The sequence below is a fragment of the Tetrao urogallus genome, assembly GCF_951394365.1.
Source record: "Tetrao urogallus genome assembly, chromosome: 6".
Taxonomy (NCBI): Eukaryota; Metazoa; Chordata; class Aves; order Galliformes; family Phasianidae; genus Tetrao; species Tetrao urogallus.
Window position 1 is genome coordinate 41381294 of NC_136819.1, and position 18160 is coordinate 41399453.

Consider the following 18160-nt stretch of genomic DNA (forward strand, 5'->3'; position numbering starts at 1 on the left):
TGTGTCAGAATAACCACTGTGTGACATCCATTTTAATTGTCTTTCTTATCTTTACTTAACCTTTACCACTGTAATAAAAAGGAGAAGGGAAAAAGAGGAAATAACCTTTTTTTTCTTAAATGCTACAGAAGAGGGTAAAGCAGAGGATGAAAATGCAAGAAACAGCTATCAACTTATGAAACACCACTGTAAGAGTTCATGCATGGAGACTGGCTGGTGTTTGCTTGCTACCCTGATCAAAACAGTTTCCATATAATCATCTGATTGAATACTTCTGCAGCTTTACAGTGAATTATTAATTAGATGAAAAAAACCAACTTGTCTTCTTTTGTCATAAGCAGTGTTTCGATTGAGGTTATAGTAAAAGCTTAGCCAGTGATTCCCCATACCCATCCAGGAATGTGTTTCTGTTGCTCCTTCTACAGCAGTAAGGTTTGGTGTCTGTCCTGTTAATCTATCCTTAAAGTTTTCAACTTCTCTAATCCAAAATATCTTTTTTGAGGTAGAGGGAAATGTTTTGTTTTCCTCATTGATGTCAGTGAAGTTATTTCCAGAATTGCTATCTACTCATCCTGATTCTGTTCAACTGTGCCTCACTGCAAAAGTATAATTCCTGTCAAGCATATTTTCAGCAATGACACATATTCTGAGCTCTTCAGTACTCAGAATCAGTGCCATACTCAATATACTGAGATAGACTTTATTGGTGGATGCTAGAAAATGGAGTAAGTCAAGGTGGAAGTGTTTGAGAAATCAATAAATCGTTTGGGAATAATTTTCCCTTAGAAATAAAGAAGTGATAAACTTTTCTAAGAAGTCAGAATTATAATTATTTCAGCAAAAGGATGCCCTAATCACCTCTAGTACATCCTATTGTCTACAAAGTGTAATTTGAATTTTAGCTGCTGATTCTTGCCATCTGTATTGTGGGCAGGGCAAGATCAACCCACTGTTGTATTTCAACATGACTGAAAGGTACAAAGTAAACAGTGTAAAAGATGAAAAATCATCCTCAAACTTTGAGTGGGCTTGTGGGATCTGAGTCATGATTTCTGCTTGATGGTGACTTTTTTTGTTAGTCAAAGTATGTGACATAAATGATCATGAACTACCCTGGTGAAACATGCCACACACACATTTTCAGCTGTCTTTATGGATTCTTCATCTGATTCCTTAAAGAGACTTCACGTGTATGGTTAACTCCTAGGTTCTTTATTTATTGTGAGAATTTAGATAAATGTTTCAGGGCATAACAATAAAAATATGTTTTATTATTCTCGTGCATCTGTGCTTCCCTCACAAATACCATTTATTAAAGCCTTAGAGAAATTCAGTGGAGATTTTTAAAAAGCACTTTAATTTTAAGAACTTGAAAAATTACTAATTTATTAATGAAGGCTCTGGTTGATAAGGCTACTTAATGTTTTATGGAAACTTCCTGAGACTTTTTCTTAATTGCTTTGAATTTCTAATTTTCCAGTGAGACAAGAAATTAAACAGTTTTTCAGCTCTGGAAAGGGGGTGGAAGGGGGTGGGGATTGTTATTTTCTTTGATGAAAAAAACAAGTATCTTTTCCAAATATTGTGTGCATCTTACTGTGCTGAGCTTCCTTGTTTTCTTGCTTGCTCTCTGTTGTAAAGTTCTTCTTTTGCTTACATTGCCAGAATGCTACTGTATCTTAAAACATTATCAACCAAGTGACTATTTTTACTGGGTAAATTCCAATTTTTTTATCAGTAGCGGATTGTGCCTCAGTCAGAATTGTGTCTGTGTGCAATCACTATTGAGTTGATCTTTCCTTAGTGCTAAGTCCCCACGGTAACAAGCTTGAGCTTCCTATAAGTTGCAAAATCTGCTGTACTCTCATGAGTTTTTGTAGTCTCTGTGTTTCATTTTACGTGGAATCCATCCAAATTTCTGTAATAGAACTGCATGGTTTCCTGTGCTTGAGCTCACTTAAAGCTGCTAAAAGCATATCAAATGATTCAAGGATTACTGATTGTCATGCAGAATATGCACTAAGTTTATTTATTTTTTATTGTTTTATGCATTGCTTACAGCTGGAGAATACACAACTGTTTGAATATTTTCTAATTTTCTGCAGTTCTGGAGGATTTAAACTCTCACAAGCTTGAAATTTCTCCTTGCTTCCTTCAAACAGGTCATTTTAGCCTCTGGAAACATGCAATTTTCAAAATTGTGTCTGAATGGACAACATGATATCGTCAAACTGAAATATGTCACTCCTTTGACATCAGTTTTGTTAAGCAAACTTGAACTTGAGATTTCCACCCCCCGCGTATTTTGTCAAATGCAATTTCACTGTCTTTCAATGAGTTGTAAGATATTGCTATCATATCACTAATGCTAGGTATGGAAGCATTCGGTAACCAAGCCTAGGTCTTACACAGATACTGAAATTATTCCTTTGTCTTCATACCCAAACCTTAACTTTCTTTTAACTTTGTAGTAATTAGAATATATTTCCACTTCTGCAAAGTATAGCTCTATACAGTTTTCAGGTTTTGTTCTAGTTAAAGAAAATGCTAAGCACCTATTTCTAGTTGGCTGTCCCCTGGTAGAATTTCAATTCAAACCAGGTAGTATAGTTTCGACAAAAATAAAAGAAGATGAAAGAGGAGAGCAAAATTGCTTCCGCTTTTATTTTCTGTGAAAATGTCACATTAGATTATAAAGTAATAAGGTGTGCTTTACAGAAGTGCTGAAAACAACCGCATAGTTGTTTTCGTAATTAAAGTTAATATGAGGTTGTAGGCTACAAGCCACACAGGAATCACCTAGTTCACTTTTCAACATAGTGTAGTTCCCGAACTATATTTGGAATTCAATCCAAACAAATGATAAATTATATGTGAAAACATAGTCCTCTGTAAGCATTAAGTGTGACATTTCTGACCATCCACTAAAGAAAAAAAGATCCCTGTATTTATGTCCAAAGCTTTGAAGTGTGACTCTACTCTGAATAACAGTGGCACCAGCCTGAGATATCTGCACATAAATGTATTCAAATTATTACTGGGCACAAGGAATTAAGATAATGTGATTCACTTGGTAATGACAACTGCAAGGCAAAGATTTGGGTGAATAAGAGAAAAGAGTATCGTGTATTCAAAATACAGTTGTAATTGTATTTAGTTGAATTCAGAAAATTACTTTCATGGGGGAAGATGTGAAGTAACTCAATGCTAAGATTTGGATGTTAAATAAACACCGTTACCAAGTTTCTCTGACAGGTACAGTTCATACATCTTAAAAAAAAATAAATAATAAAATCGAATGGGCATACTTGTGTTGTGAAAATCAACACAGTTCATTCCATAGACTGGAAACTGAAGTAGATCATATGAAGGACATAATGGAAGAATTAAATGAACAGCTTGATTTACAGAGTGTTGGAAATAACAAAGGGACAAAGATCAAGTCACAGAAGTAAATTGAAATATACAATGTGAATGTGCAGCTTTGATGGAATATGATGAAAAGTTAGTTTCAATTGATTTTAACACATTCAGTGTAGAACATTCTCCCAGCTTATCCTCAGTTGCCTGTGATCCTTCATATGGTGACAGAACAGTAGCACCTAGATCGTAACTGTGGAATTGCGAGGCTTTAGAAAGTCTGAGAGAAAAATAAATAAATAAATAAACAAAACTACCCTAAAACTTGCTGGCTGTCTTCACTGGCCCCTGGCTGGTGGACAAAAGATTGACCAGGAGCAGTGATAGTGACTGTAGCTATAAGGTAACTTTCTTTCCTCCTATGATTCAGCTTCAGCACAAAGCATCAGGCAGTAGCACTGGGGATGGTAGTCAGGATCAGCCCAGAGTCCAGATCGTTGAAGAAGTTCATGGTCTAGGGTAAAGCTGGGAATGCAAATTGGAATCAGGCTCTATGAGGGAAATAGAAGGTAGACACAGTCCTAGCCTGACCAGACAGGGCCATGAAAATGGACCAGACCAGGATGTTGCTGAACCTGACTAGGCGGGACCCATGGCCAGATAGGGCAGGACTATGGGGAGCTGAAACCTGGCCCTTTTTACAATCTCCTTGGATCAGAACTGACAGCCCTGGGGCTCACATGAGGTCCTGGGCAGAGTCAGGAAGCCCAGGGTAAATGAGGATGACTGCATGCTAAACCATCTTTATGGAGCTATCAGTTGGTCCATTCTAAGATAAAGCTGTACACACTGCTGAAAAAAGTGTTTCTTGCTTTGAATTTAACAGTTAAATTCAGTCATAATGTGTGTCTGCCAAATTCTGACCACGTCAGGAAGCTTATCCCTTACAAAATGTTGGAAACAGTGAAGGAGGCTGCAGTCATGGTCTGACAGGGTAGCCTTGACCTTGTAATATAATGATGTGACATGTTTGCACCATTAATTTATCTTTAACTGCCTTGCATTTAGCATGGATAGATTGCCTGTTTTCTTTGCGATGCTTTGGCTCCCACAGATTCTGTCATTGGAGAAATGAAGTGATTAATGACATTTAAATTAATTCAACTAATCAATTAATTAAATCAATCAATTTAATTTAATTACAATGACTGTTGAAATTAATTCCAGTAACCCAGATCCCCCTGTCTGCCTTAACTCTGAGTCCTTGGTGATGGGGCATTTTGCGGTGACTCTGATGGGAACCAAAAGAAAGTATCCAAAGGCTCAGATCCACTGCATTAATTGCCAGAGGACTACAGAGGAATCAAGAGTTCCAGTGTGCCTCAAGGGACTTGTTTAGTTTCTGTTTCCTCTACCTGGAAATGGCTGAAGAGGCTCTGATTTTATTTTGTTTGAATACTGATGATTTTCTCCAACAGATCACTAGTGTCTCCTGCTGTGTTGCTGTCGTGGTAAGGACTTGTCCAGAGCAGCCTGCATTTGTTTGTGTTTATACTTGTGTAACTGTTTTTTTTGGCATCAACGAAGCTCTAAGGATATTTAATAAATTCGAACAATGCACAGCACAAATCTAAGGAAAACTAGGATATGCCATAGAGTGACTGCAAAAAACCCAAGCAGTTGACTGATGTCAGCTAAGAACATTACAAAATCTATAATTTTGTAGATTCATTTTACTTATAAGGTAAATTGAAAGCATTTTAGGAATGCATAATGCCAGCACTGTAGAAATTTTCTTAGAAATTGTTTTCCTTGTTCTTCTGTTGACACACAGGTGAGGAATCTTCATGACAAAAAGGTTTCTTAAAATGAAAGACTCTAAATTTGTACTGAAGATATTAAAAGGCAAAGGCAATTTTTTTTCTTACTGAAATTTTATTGAATTTGTGAAGAATATAAGGTATTTGTTCAAAGACTTTGCATAATCCTAATTACTGTTACTAGCATGTATATTGTAACAGTCACTAAGCATTTTGTGCCTATAGTAAATTATTCTCTCAACGGTTAATCACAGAATCACAAGGACTGGAAGGGACCCCCGACGATCACCTAGTCCAACCCTCCTGCTGAAGCAGGTTCCCTAGAGTAGGTTGCACATGAAGGAATACAGGCAGGTTTTAAATAGAAGGAGAAGGAGACTCCACAATCTTTCTGGGCAAGGTTTTAAGTCTTCTGTTACCTTCAAAGTGAAGAGGTTTTTCTTATGCTTATATGGAAATTCCTATGTTCTTGTTTGTGCCCATTGTAAAACTTGTTTCTTTGCTGGGACACTGTTGAAAAGAGCCTGGCACCATTCACTTGAATCCTGTTCATTACTTATAAGTAAGTACTGATAAGGTCTTCTCTCAGTCTTTTCCAGGCTGAACATCCCCAAGTCTCTCAACCTCTCCTTGTAAAGGAAATACTTCAGGCCCCTAATCATATTTATGATTCTCTGCTGGACTATCTCTAGAAGATCTCTGTCTTTCTTGAACTGAGCACCCCGAAACTGGACACAGTATTACCAGATGGCTTCACCAGGGCAGAGTAGAGGGGAAGGATAACCTCGCTTGACCCACTGGCCACGCTCCTTTTAATGCGTTCCAGGATACCATTGGCCTTCTTTGCCACAAAAACACACTGCTGGCTCCTGGTCAATCTTTTGTCCACCAGGTCACCAAAGTCCTTCTCCATAGAGTTCCTCTCCAACAGGTCAGCCCCTCACCTGTATTGATGGGAGTGGTTATTCCTCCCTAGGAATAGGATTCTATACTTGACCTTGTTGAACCTCATCAGGTTCCTCTCTGCCCAACTTTCCAGCATGCCCAGGTCTCACTGAATGGCAGCACAGCCTTCAGATGTGTCAGCCACTCCCCCCAGCTTTGCATCATCAGCAAACTTGCTGAGGCTGCATTCCACCTCTTTTTCCAAGTAGCTCATGAAGATGTTGGACAAAACCAGTCACAGCACTGAAGTAATCTCAGATCTTCTGAATCCTAGTCCAGATCATCTCTTGTACAGATTTGCTTTTTGTTCTTAGTTTCCTGTGGTCAGTTTTCAAGTTTGTATCTTACAATACCCTTAGATTTTGAAGTACAAGGTAGAGATATTCCAAACAAATTCTTGATGGATATAGCATTAAACTACAGAAGAAAGAGGTTACCTATTTTGAAGATATACACTGTATTCATACAGAATCACAGACAATCCTGGAAAGCATCAACAGCTTAAGCAGAATACAGGAGTTGCCAAAAACAAGAAATAAAGGAGAAGAAAGGATGGCATATTCTGAATAGGGCTAATTACTGAGTTAGTAAGGAGAAACAGCATAACTTTACAACTAACTCAGTTTCAGTAGAAGTTAAGGGCATTGAAATAAGTTGGATGATGTCTCCCTGGAGATCTTTGGAGCAATTAGAAAAAGGAGAGGACTGGGAGATGAATTTACAGATAAAAGACAGTAAGAAGGCCTAAGGCTTTGATTGTAGGATTAATTACTTGGATATTGATTTTGGTAACAAGTATGCAGAAGCTAAGGAAGATATGTTTGAAAAAATACTTCTAAGGGTTGTTGCCTTAAAGAATTACATCAAAAGCTATGTATTCTGAGGCAACTGGGGGTAGCTAAATTCATGAAATAAATGACAAGATACTATCTAGTACTTCCCCAGAGTCTATTTCTCATGGATCTCAACAGAACTTCCTGCACTGTGAACCAGTTCTGTCATTTTTTCTTGGATCCAAAGTCCTGTACTCTTGTACTGTTCAGTAGTAGCTCGGAATAAATTGAACTATTGGAACTCAGTGAGTGAAACAGAATTTAATTCTCAGTTTTTACTCTACTCTAGCCAAATTTCTTTTTGTTTGTGTATGGGTAAGAACAGAACAAATCCCTAGAATTTTGTCAGTGGTATTTGTTAAAGCACGTACTTAACCTCCCTATTTGTACTTTCTGTTAAGCAAAAGAGAGAAAGAAACAGTGGATGCTTCTTTTTCTTTTTTTTTTTCTTCTTTTATTCATTCCTTGAAATTAAACAAAAATATGAACACGGCTAAGACAGGTGGGAAGAGGAGAGGTAGTGAACTTATTCTGCGGTGTTTGAAGTAACAGTACAAGAAAGCATACTGATTGCTGCAAAAGAGTGATACCTTTCAAGTGCAAAACCAATTGATTCTGGGGCAAGTGAGGAGGTAAATGCTTGTAGAGATAGCCATGATGAAGGCTCTGGAAATGAGTAATGAATTCTCTTTCAGTGTCTAAAGTGAAGACTGCAAGGGGGTGCTTGGATCCGGCCATCTTACTTGAAACAGAGAAGAGAGAGAAGAGAGTTGGTAAGTAATATTGTCAGTAGAACTTTCTCATCTCAAAAACAAACAAACAAAACAACCAACCCAACAACCTTATACTCAAAACAGCTTTTATGTACAACATGTGCTTCCACGTGAGACTGTTAATACCCTTTATCTTAAGAGCTTGCATGATGCTGGTATTCCTGTTGGTCTATTCTTAATATTACTGAACTCTGTCTTGTGGAAACCTGTGTAGCCAACATAACCTGTTCTGCAAGTGTGTTAGATGACTGTTGCCTTTTTTTCCATAAGTTAAATGCTTTTTTTGTTAGGGTGAAGTTTATCATTTATCAGTAAGTCCGATTCATTTGTCTTCACTTCCTTGCTTTCAGAAGGAAGCAAGCTTTGATGCCATTACTTTGTAAATGTTTCTTGTGTTTTACCTGCTTTGCAAATAATTGCTGGTTATGGAATATAATTTAGTCTAAAGGTGATGCAAAATCCTTTCATATATCCTTTCAGAATCTCAAGTGACAAACTTTAGGGAAGCAGCTTGTTTGGCAGAATATACTTTGAATCAAGAAAACTAGTAATCGATTGAACTAGTTTTCAAGTAAGTGTAGAGTTAAAAGAAAAAAAAAAGTCTTCAAACACTAAATAAGTAAATATTGCTTAGAAAACTTTTGATGTATTGCTTGTTAGTACTGTCATGCAACACCATTTTACCCTTTCTTTATACCAGCTAAACTGTCAGTATGGTTACACCTGTGCATTCAGGATTCAGTTGCTCTTAATGTAAAAGAGAAAGGGTTATCTTTTAGCTGAATTATTTCAAATAATTGATTTGTAATGTGGTTTCCCAAACAACTCTGTGAACAAAACTGAAGACTGTAATAGGAGCCCTTTTAGTTATCCTCACCATCAAAGTCACAGCTTGAGATTACCTTTAAGAAGAGAAGATTCTACTGTGTGATCTATATGCCTTACAAAAACACTTTCAAATGATGCATTGCCTTGAAATACCAGATAGGCTATAACCCTAAATGAATTTCAGTGAAAATAACATTTGCTGTGAAATGTTCATACAGCTATATCACATTCTGCTTTTTCTGTGAAGTCCAAGACAGAGTGTTTAAGGTGATCTTGATGTTAGAAGAATAGCAACAGAGAAGATGAATTTGGAAAAATGTTAATGGTATGTATATACAAGGTTTATATAACGTTTGATTTTTACCTTATGACTTTTATTATGGTACTGAACACTGTCTTCACATACAGGAAAAAGAGATTAAGACTTCAGATGACATCTCAAGTATTTTCCAACAGAGGATTGATTGTCATGGAGAAAACAGTCGAACTAATTTCCATACAATGGAATATGAAGATGTGGCAGAGCCTTAGGATCCCGAAGATCTTCCTTGTTGGATCTTGAAGAGCTTTCTTGTCTAGGAAATCACATAAAGCATGTTCTGCAGTGTAGAAGATGTTATAGCAAAAGGTAAGCATGAGTTCATCCTGTGGAAAAGGAAATAAAGGTTCTCTGTATCTTATTATCTGCTATAGTGTGGTGTGCATGCTATTATGTGATGTGGTAATGCCCACTGGCTGATCCCAGTTTTCTCAAATACCTTGAAAAGAACATAATAAGCATCTTTCTGCAGATTTTGTGCTATCAGTGCATGATAGGGATGTCTGCTTATCCCTATCCTCATTCCTACTTTTCCTGTTATGCTCTAAACATCATTGGATCCACAAGGATTACACAGATGTGACTTCTATCACATATAAACATGCAGCAGAAGGGGAAATGCAAAACAGTAAAAAAATTTGGAAATACCAGTATAACAGGGGCAGAAACTGCCCCTTTGCCCAGAACTTCGCTTAGCTTAGCACTTTTTCAATAGAAAAATAGGACAGAAATGATAGTGAGAGGAGGAAGTGCAGATGTGCAAGGCCATATCCCAAACTGGCACAAATTAAATCTATTCAACTGCACACCCTGGAGTTGTGTAGATTTACCCTAGTTCTAGCAAAGATAAAGTTTCTAAGTGTCAGTGTAGAGGTTGATCAGGCACAGTGGATTTAGGATGCTTCCTATCCAGAACACTACATTTGCTCATTGAATTAACAAGCAAGACACATCAGGGCAACTAAACAAACATAATATATGACCCGCTCCCTTTAACTGGTACTTCAGTGTGATGAGCTCATTAAAGGTAAATCTGCTAGTACTCATTTCATGTCAGCAGAAGACTGGTTCATGGTGCATGCTGTCATCTCGACAGGAGATCAAGAGATACTCAGTTCTGACATGACCCATTATTGCTAAATAGCAATTCTGTGTACTTACGTGTATTTCATGCAAATGCTTGATGCACATTAAAGGAAACCTTTTGAACCCTAAGCTCATTATTTTTTTTTTTTTTTCAATTCATCAAATTTGCAGACATTCTGCTGTACAGTCCAGTGCTCAGTATTCTCCTGTCAACCATCTAATGAATATGGATTTTATTTGTGCTGCTCTGCTGGGGCAAAGGCTCAAATCCTGATGCTTGTCGGTCCCCCTTTGCATTAACTAAATTTGCAACAATTAGGATCCAGACTTATGCTGAGAGCCCTTAAATCTGCTGATTGTAGTAGATTTGGCATCCTGACCAATAAGGACATTATGCCAATGGAAATAAGTGGAAAATTTTGGCATGGAAATATGTAATCATTTTTTCATCTTTCTGTGTGTTTTCTGTTAAAATCTGTTTCTTTTTAATATCTTTCCATTCATTCAACAGCATTTTCACAATAAAGATTTTTTTTTTTTCACTTGGGATGGATTTACTTTCAGAAAATACATAAATTTTTTTGGATTGAAGCCTTAGCACAGAGAATTGATCAACTTCTCTAGGTGGATACATATTGGATAGGCAAATGCTTGATATCTGGACTTGCATATTCCTAGTTTCCTGCTTAACTGCATCCAGCCTCAGTAGTGTCCATTATTTTACCATCAGGCAGTAATCAAACATTAGCAAAGATGAGTGTAGTTAGTAGGACATAGTATACAGTAGTGTCTCCATTGTTATGTCAGATTGTAACTAGAACCCACTATTCTTATATGAGTATCAGCTGATATAGAGCTAGTCTTGAGAAATTTCAGCTGCTAAACATAAACTTGAATGTGAATTGGGACTGCATATCTCAGTCTCAGACAGTTCACTGCTCTGTTATAATAGCCTCTGGAGGATGAAGTTGTAAGAAGGTAATGGGAATGAAATGCATGCTGCTGCTGCTACTGGTCAGCTCTAACTGCATTGTGCTATGTATTGCATTAAATATTATATTTCATAATGTAATCCTCCAGAACGTTTTGCTACTATTGCTAATGAGTAAAAGCGAAAGATCTTTCTAATAGTGTAAGCCACTACTCCAGACTGAACTAGACTCTCTGAGACACAGATACACATTTTGTTATTACAACTCTTCTGAAGAGTGCTTTTCTCCAGCACATGGGAAAGGTGGATATTCGGTGACAGTGCATTATGAGATATCTAATTTCAGTTGTTACAGCCTTTAAAATGAATAAAGGGAATAGCTGGAAGACCAGACCACTTACCGCACATTTTGGTAGACTTCAAAATCATCAGTGATACCAGATTTGTGACGGACGGCAGTTAACTGCCTTTGAGACTAGTAATAGAACTGTTACAAGGTGGAATTGCATTGGTAGGGTTGGTATATAAGCAATGACAAGTCAGGCAAGACTGATTTTCAATTAGATGAATGTAAGAGATTCATCAAGATTCACAGGTTGTGGGTGAAATTAGGTCAGAATCAAGAAACAATGTAGGGGATTCACTACTGAAACATAAGGTGGTGTCTGTTAACGTGAGTGAAATCCTATTACGTGGATGTACTGCTCTGTGCTAATAGCGTTTTCCAAATATTTTGCTGACTTGCAAGTTTAAAAAAAATAAAAAAGAGAGAGAGAGAAAAAAAACATGCTTTCAATCTTAGGTGACATTGGCTTCTACCGTTTCCAAAGAATGAAGAGAAACCAAAGTTTGCCATTCATTGTTTCTTAGATTTTAATCAGCTTAGTATTGTGGATATCTCTAGTTGTAAGTCTTTGTATTAAAAACAGCTTAAAAGCTTGTGCATAGATGTTTAGGCACCTATGTATGTAGGAAAAATATGTTTTATAAGATTTAAATACCAAAACATGTAAGTTGATAACATGCATCCTGTCCTTTTAGCCTCTGTTGTTTATTTTTTTATTTTCCACACAGATCTTGACAATACGGAATCTTGACAATGGAAAATATGAGCATTTCTGCTAAGCTTTTTTTTTAATTGGCAGTTTTTTGATAGAGCGTTGGTAGCATAGACTATGGGAAAGATGATCCTAGAACCTTTTATAGATAAGGAATTTCAAAGCATATTATAATATGAGCTGCAAATGAGAGGTGCTCTGGCTAATGAAGGCAAACAGAAAGCCATTAGCATTGTTATTTGGTACAGTGTTTTGTACAGTATAAAGTGGTTTGTGATGCATGGCTGTAATCAGAAGAATTCCACAGAAATCAAAGCTGAGGTAGAAAAAATATTGTGACTTTCAGATATTCATTTTGTCCTTCAAAAGATCCACTGAGTGTTTTTAGATGTGGAGTGTATTTACTTTTTCCAGTTCTGTTCAGTCACTTGAAAAAAGGTTCTAATCTGAGATAAAATTCACTTGGGAAAATTAAAAATAGGAAGAACTTTAATTTTCTGAGAGCATTTCTATTTTTAAAAGTTAGGGAAAATGAAGCACGGGAATAGTAATTGTGAAATTTTTATAATTGAAATCATGAGTTGATCCTGCTTTGGATAAATCCATGTTTGGGGTTTCTTACAGACCTGTTTTTTACCATTATTTTCTTTTCATTCACTTACATGAAACAGCCAAGGAGATTCCAGCAAGTCAGAACTGCTGGGTGAACTAGAGAATTTTCTGTGACTTATTTGCAGTCTGAGTCTCTGCATCGACACTTTCCTGGCCCTAAGGCGAAACACTCATATTGATTGACCATCCATGTAATTTGTTACTGAATTTGTTGCTGGATATACTGTCAGGGCTGTCTCTGGACAAAGCCAGAACAAACTCTGAGGGCATGCCGCTTGAGGGTGCACTTGGCTGTTGTACATATAAGCTCCAGGACTCTGTCTTGATGAGCAGCTTCCGATAAGTCCATCTGCTCTCATAGTGGATGGCTAATAGCCAGCAGGCCAGATGGTACTGAGTACTTTCCTAGAAGAGTCCTCGGCATAAGCAGCTACAAGGATAGAGAAGTTTCTAAGCACTCTGAACACTGCCAAGTTGCCTCCAAGACACTATAGACAAAAATGTCAGGTCTGGGGGCTTCCCTGGAGTGGGTCAGGTCTATACATTTCAGATCTATTGTGTATTGATGCAAGATCAATTTGCCTATATTCAGCTCTTCTTTACACTTAAAAGCCCTTCTGTAGATAGGGAAAAGATTCCTTGTAATGACTTGGAGGTGATGATTCAGTCAATATCTGGTCTGTATTTTGTTAACCAAGGCAATCTGACTTTCACTAACCTCTTCAGATTACCTTCGGCAAAAGCTGGCTGTGTTTTCAGTTGCTGTTTCTGAGATAAATATTTGATCGTGTTAAAAAGCTTTAGGTTTTTCATTAAGATGAGAATAAAAAAATACCACTTTTCCATCTTTGCAGTCCAGCTTGTTGTTTTATTTGACTTCTGGTTTTGGACTTATGTCAGTCTCTGTGCTTTGCAAATTCCAAGCACGGTAAACATGTGTAAACATCATTTGGGCTAGACCAGATAAAGATGTAGTCAACACTTCCTTTTCTACATATGTCATCCAGTATGATTTAAGAAGCCTTGGTATATGTTTAAAGATTTGTATGGTATTGCTAAAGCCTTTCTTTTTTATATTAAAAGTGTGCCTAGAGGGAGGAAATAATAATTTTACTTGGGACTGCAAATGTCATGTAATAGAGGGATAGAGGGATTGCTTAGTGGAAATGTAAAGTAAAAATGTAAATATGCGTGTCAGAAACTACTAGAATTTATAAATAAAGCTCCTTTTATTTAAAATACACCAAAGCAATGATAACAATAAAAAAGACCATTCCTAAAGATTTCTACCTGATCGTTAACAGGTACATAAATATTGTAATTATAATTCCATTTAAAAAAAGATCTTACTCATGTTTTCAGCATTATAAAAAAGTCATCAATTAATTATATATTTCATGCTTCTAGTTGCTGGAGAGACTGAGCTGGCTTTTAATTTTCTTAGTTCTCTGAATAGCAAAAAGAGATTGAGAATTGAGAGATAAAATCAAGTATTCCCACTGCTTAACCTATAAAAACTAACAAGTTCTATCGATGACTTTGTGTGTGTATTGAAAACATGATCTAGAGAAGCAGTGTTTTACAGACAGACTGAGTAATGACCAAACAAAAAAAAAGAGCCCGTCTTTTCTTCTGTTTTCAAAGAAGACCTGTCAGATCTCACACTGTTAGCACGCATCTGCAGTCTCACACAGAGTCCTAAATGAGGGTCAGAGAGAAGTAGCTCCTGGGCGTGCTTTGTGCCTTGTTACAGCGTTAGCTCTTGTCAGCCCAGCTTCTTGTTGTGTGTTCTTTCTTCATTACATCTCCTATTCTGGGCTAGAGAGTCTGGATAGCATGAAGCAGACATTGATTTTGCAGGATTCTGTCTTGTTACAGAAGGGTGGAGACACAAAATCCAGTTTCCAAAGCATTTTATCCCTCCTACAAGTCTTCCTTCTTTTGAGGTTTGTTCTGTGATACCCCAGCAGTCAGAGTTATTCTGATTGGCTTATTTTCTTCACACTGTTAATGGGTACAGTCAAGAGTGAAGTGTGCTAAGGAAGCATGATGAACAATAACTAAATAAAAGGCTTGGTTGTTCGGTAAGAACTGAACACCACTGGTGCAAACCTCCACTATTCACGCTAAAAAAAAATTCCATGGTGGATTTGCTAGAATGTTATCAGCCCTGGTCAGTCATCTGTGTGACATAATTGCAAACATTGAACTTGCAGTAATTCCTGTCCTATGTCACCGTTTTCAGCCTGGACACCAAAGATCTGCAAAATGCTTGCCTTGAAGTGACAGCCTCTAATCATCCTTCTGAAGGATGCCTTATGCTGAATTGTGTCTCTTTAATGGTAGAAGTGAGGTTGCTGAACCTATGATTGTCTAGGAATACAATAGAGGCAAGTTTTGTGATGATACTGTCTTAAATCAGTGATGTGTTTGGGAAAAGCAGGCAAGCTTTCTGAGCTCCTGGTCTCTTCCTTTATTATTAGAACATTATCTTCTTTGGCCATGATGTACTCCCTTCTTTTCCTGACAAGTACTCTTAACAAGCAACCTAAACTCCTCCTTTCCCTTTATTATTTGCTGACGATATCACTGTCTGCTGCTGTCAGCTTCTTTTCAACTGACATTCAGAAGACTTTCTGCAATCTGTTCCAGACCTTTCTGCTTTGAACAGAATTTGCATTTTAATTTTTGCATTCAGATGAGCTCATGTGAAGAAATCACAGTTTCCTTGAATTAAAAATTGCGAAATTGCGAGTGATCAAATTCATTTAGAAACAAGGTAGTTGTGTTTTTGTTTTTTTTTTTCCTCCAGAGGAAACAGTAGACTTTGAGGATTTTTCCACGTCTATTGTGTATAGAAATACTGAAAAATCAAAGGTACGTTTACTTAAAAAAGCCATATTTTTGATTTTCATTTTGAAAATCTTCCTGGTTTTCACTTCTTCTTCCAAAAACACTAACACAGAACAATCAAATCTCAAGTCTATTTGTACAGTTTATCTTTGCATTTTCATCAGAACTGAGTTAATCCGGAAATGAGGCTTGAATTGAAACCATCATGGTTTTTTTTTTTATAATTATCTTAATATGTATTAGTTTTGCTAGTTAAGTCTGTTTAAAATTTACTTCTCATCAATGAGTTATGCTAAATGTTTGTTTGACAACTGAATTTTTTCACTTGTTCACAGGAATGCAGTTCAGTTAGTGAGGACAAGTGTTTTTCTCATTATCAATGCTGTATTGAAATGCAAACACCTTGACAATTCACGCATGGAAAGTATTTGCATCAGATGACTGAGAGCTACTTTTTAAATAATGTTTGTTCACTTCAGCTTTCAGTCAGCCCAGCTTCTTGTTGTGTGTTAATATGCTACAGGTACTGTTATCTGCTAATCAGTCTTACTGAGGCTTTAGTGCTGCTCGAAATAGAGTAAGACCAGTTCATCATTTTGCATGTATTACATTGGTTTCTCACAACAGTGTATCACTACAAGGAAGTAGCATCTGGCAGCATGTCATTCATAAAGCTGACATGCTGAAAACTCAGTGGGATTCTACAGTCATACTATTCCTTCTTTTCTGGGCTTCCTGAGTTGGCTGGTGATATTTCTCAAGAAGCTCAAGCTGTTATTTCCATTCTGCTTGTTGAAGCCTGTGAAACATTCAGAGTGCAAGCTTGGGAGGATTAGAAAGGAAAAGTTGGGGAGCTAGGCACAGATGGCATTGATAATAAAGCAAAGCAGTTGTCAATATTATCTAAGAATGAGTTATTAATGATTAGCACTCTAGTTCTGTATGTTGACAAGAGCAAGCTTGCAGTTTAGAGTGTGCTAACTTGCATGCCAAGAGCAATATAGCTAACAACAGAGAACACCAACTAACCTGTAGAAGTTTCTGATTGCTAAAACTTTATATTTTTTTCAGTAAGGTCAGTAGTCATTTGCTACAGTGCCTCATATAATGAGCTTATAGATATCTGAAAAATGGTAAGAACAGAAAGCGTAAAAGAGAGCAATGTCATTAAGTCTGATCAAGGGACTCCTGAAATATTTTGAACTTTGCCCTTCATTCATGCTGAGAACAGCAAGCATCTGTAAGAATGTTGTTTGTACAGATCAAAAAAGAATTTTCTGTCATACAGTGATGGACTCAGTCAATAGCTTTTCATTCTCTTGAAGTAGTAAATGTGGGCTTTTTCCCAAAACAGGATATTGAAGTAGGTAGACCACTGGTGAGACACAGCTTACCTCCCCTGCGTGACCTTCCTTATTGATGGAATGAGTGTGGCTTTTTAGTCACTTCTTTCTCACTCAACAGTGCTATCTATCTCCTTCTCTAGAAGTTTTACTATAAAACATTTATTGCAGCTTACTAGTCTGAATTCTAGCCTACCTGAGTTGTATACTATGTAGAGGATATATTATGATAGTGTGCTATACAGCTGGAGTCTGAATGTCTCTGAAACAAATGTCTCTATTGTGTACCTCTGAGGAACACCTTCCACACTCCACTTTCTTTTTAAAAAAAGAAAGAACAATGCTGAGGTGACTATATCACCGGCTGTATCAGTGACTATATCACCTGAAAAAATGTGCAAGAAATGAAAATGAAGAATATAATGCTTTGTCTTCCAAAATAGAGAAAAAATCCCTTTATTATTCTTGATCAGTGAGCTTTGGTTGAGATTCTTCATGTTTGTCTGTTGCCTCCACAAAGGATATTTTTGCATTTCTTCTTCTCAGAGGTATCAAAGGCAAATCCAACTTTCTTGGGATGTTTTTTTTTTAATTTGTTACAATGTTAAGATTACTTCTGAAAGTGAGACTTAAAAAACAAAACATTACAATACCTTACAGTGCTAAAGAAGTGTTGTGGAAAAACAACCAACCTAGTAAAAGTTAAAGAAAGCAGAAGTTTTATCTGAGGAGTTTTGTTTGTCTTCCTTGAAGCTCTCTATATTTCTGTTGAGAGATTTTTACATTATAGCATTCTATTATGGGGATTGAACTGTTTACCTCATCACTATGTACAGTTGCCTTTGGTAATGGACCAAGGTAGGGAATTCAAAACTGTGATTGAAAGACATGGTGTACAAGCACCGGTAGTTGTGAATTTTTGTTGCCAGTCTTGTCTTTTGAGGGAGTTTTGTAGGTATTTGTGGTAGATCTAATCTGAAAGGTGAGATGAAATGACTAACGTGAAGGAATGTTTTCCTCCTGTTAAGTGGGTATTTCTGACTTATTGATTGCACAAAGTTTTCTCTGCTATATAAGCAGTTGTTACCATCAGAGAGCTTCTGTGATGGCATGTACTGCACTGAATAAAGAGTGTTACACTGTGGGAGAGCTTTGAGATGGGGGCGAACTGAACATACTTTGCTGTGGGTGTGAGAAATACATTGCAAGGTGTTGCATTTGCTACTTAGGCATAGCCTGATTCTATACAGCATGAGTGGGTGTACAGACATTCGTTTCTGAGCAGTTTCAAAAAGAAAGCTTTATTTAAAGAGGAGAGAAAAAGATATTCAACTTAAGATCTTCTTCCAGAGCAGTTTCTAGTTTCAGGAATAATTTCTAAAGATGTTGCAGAGTAGGG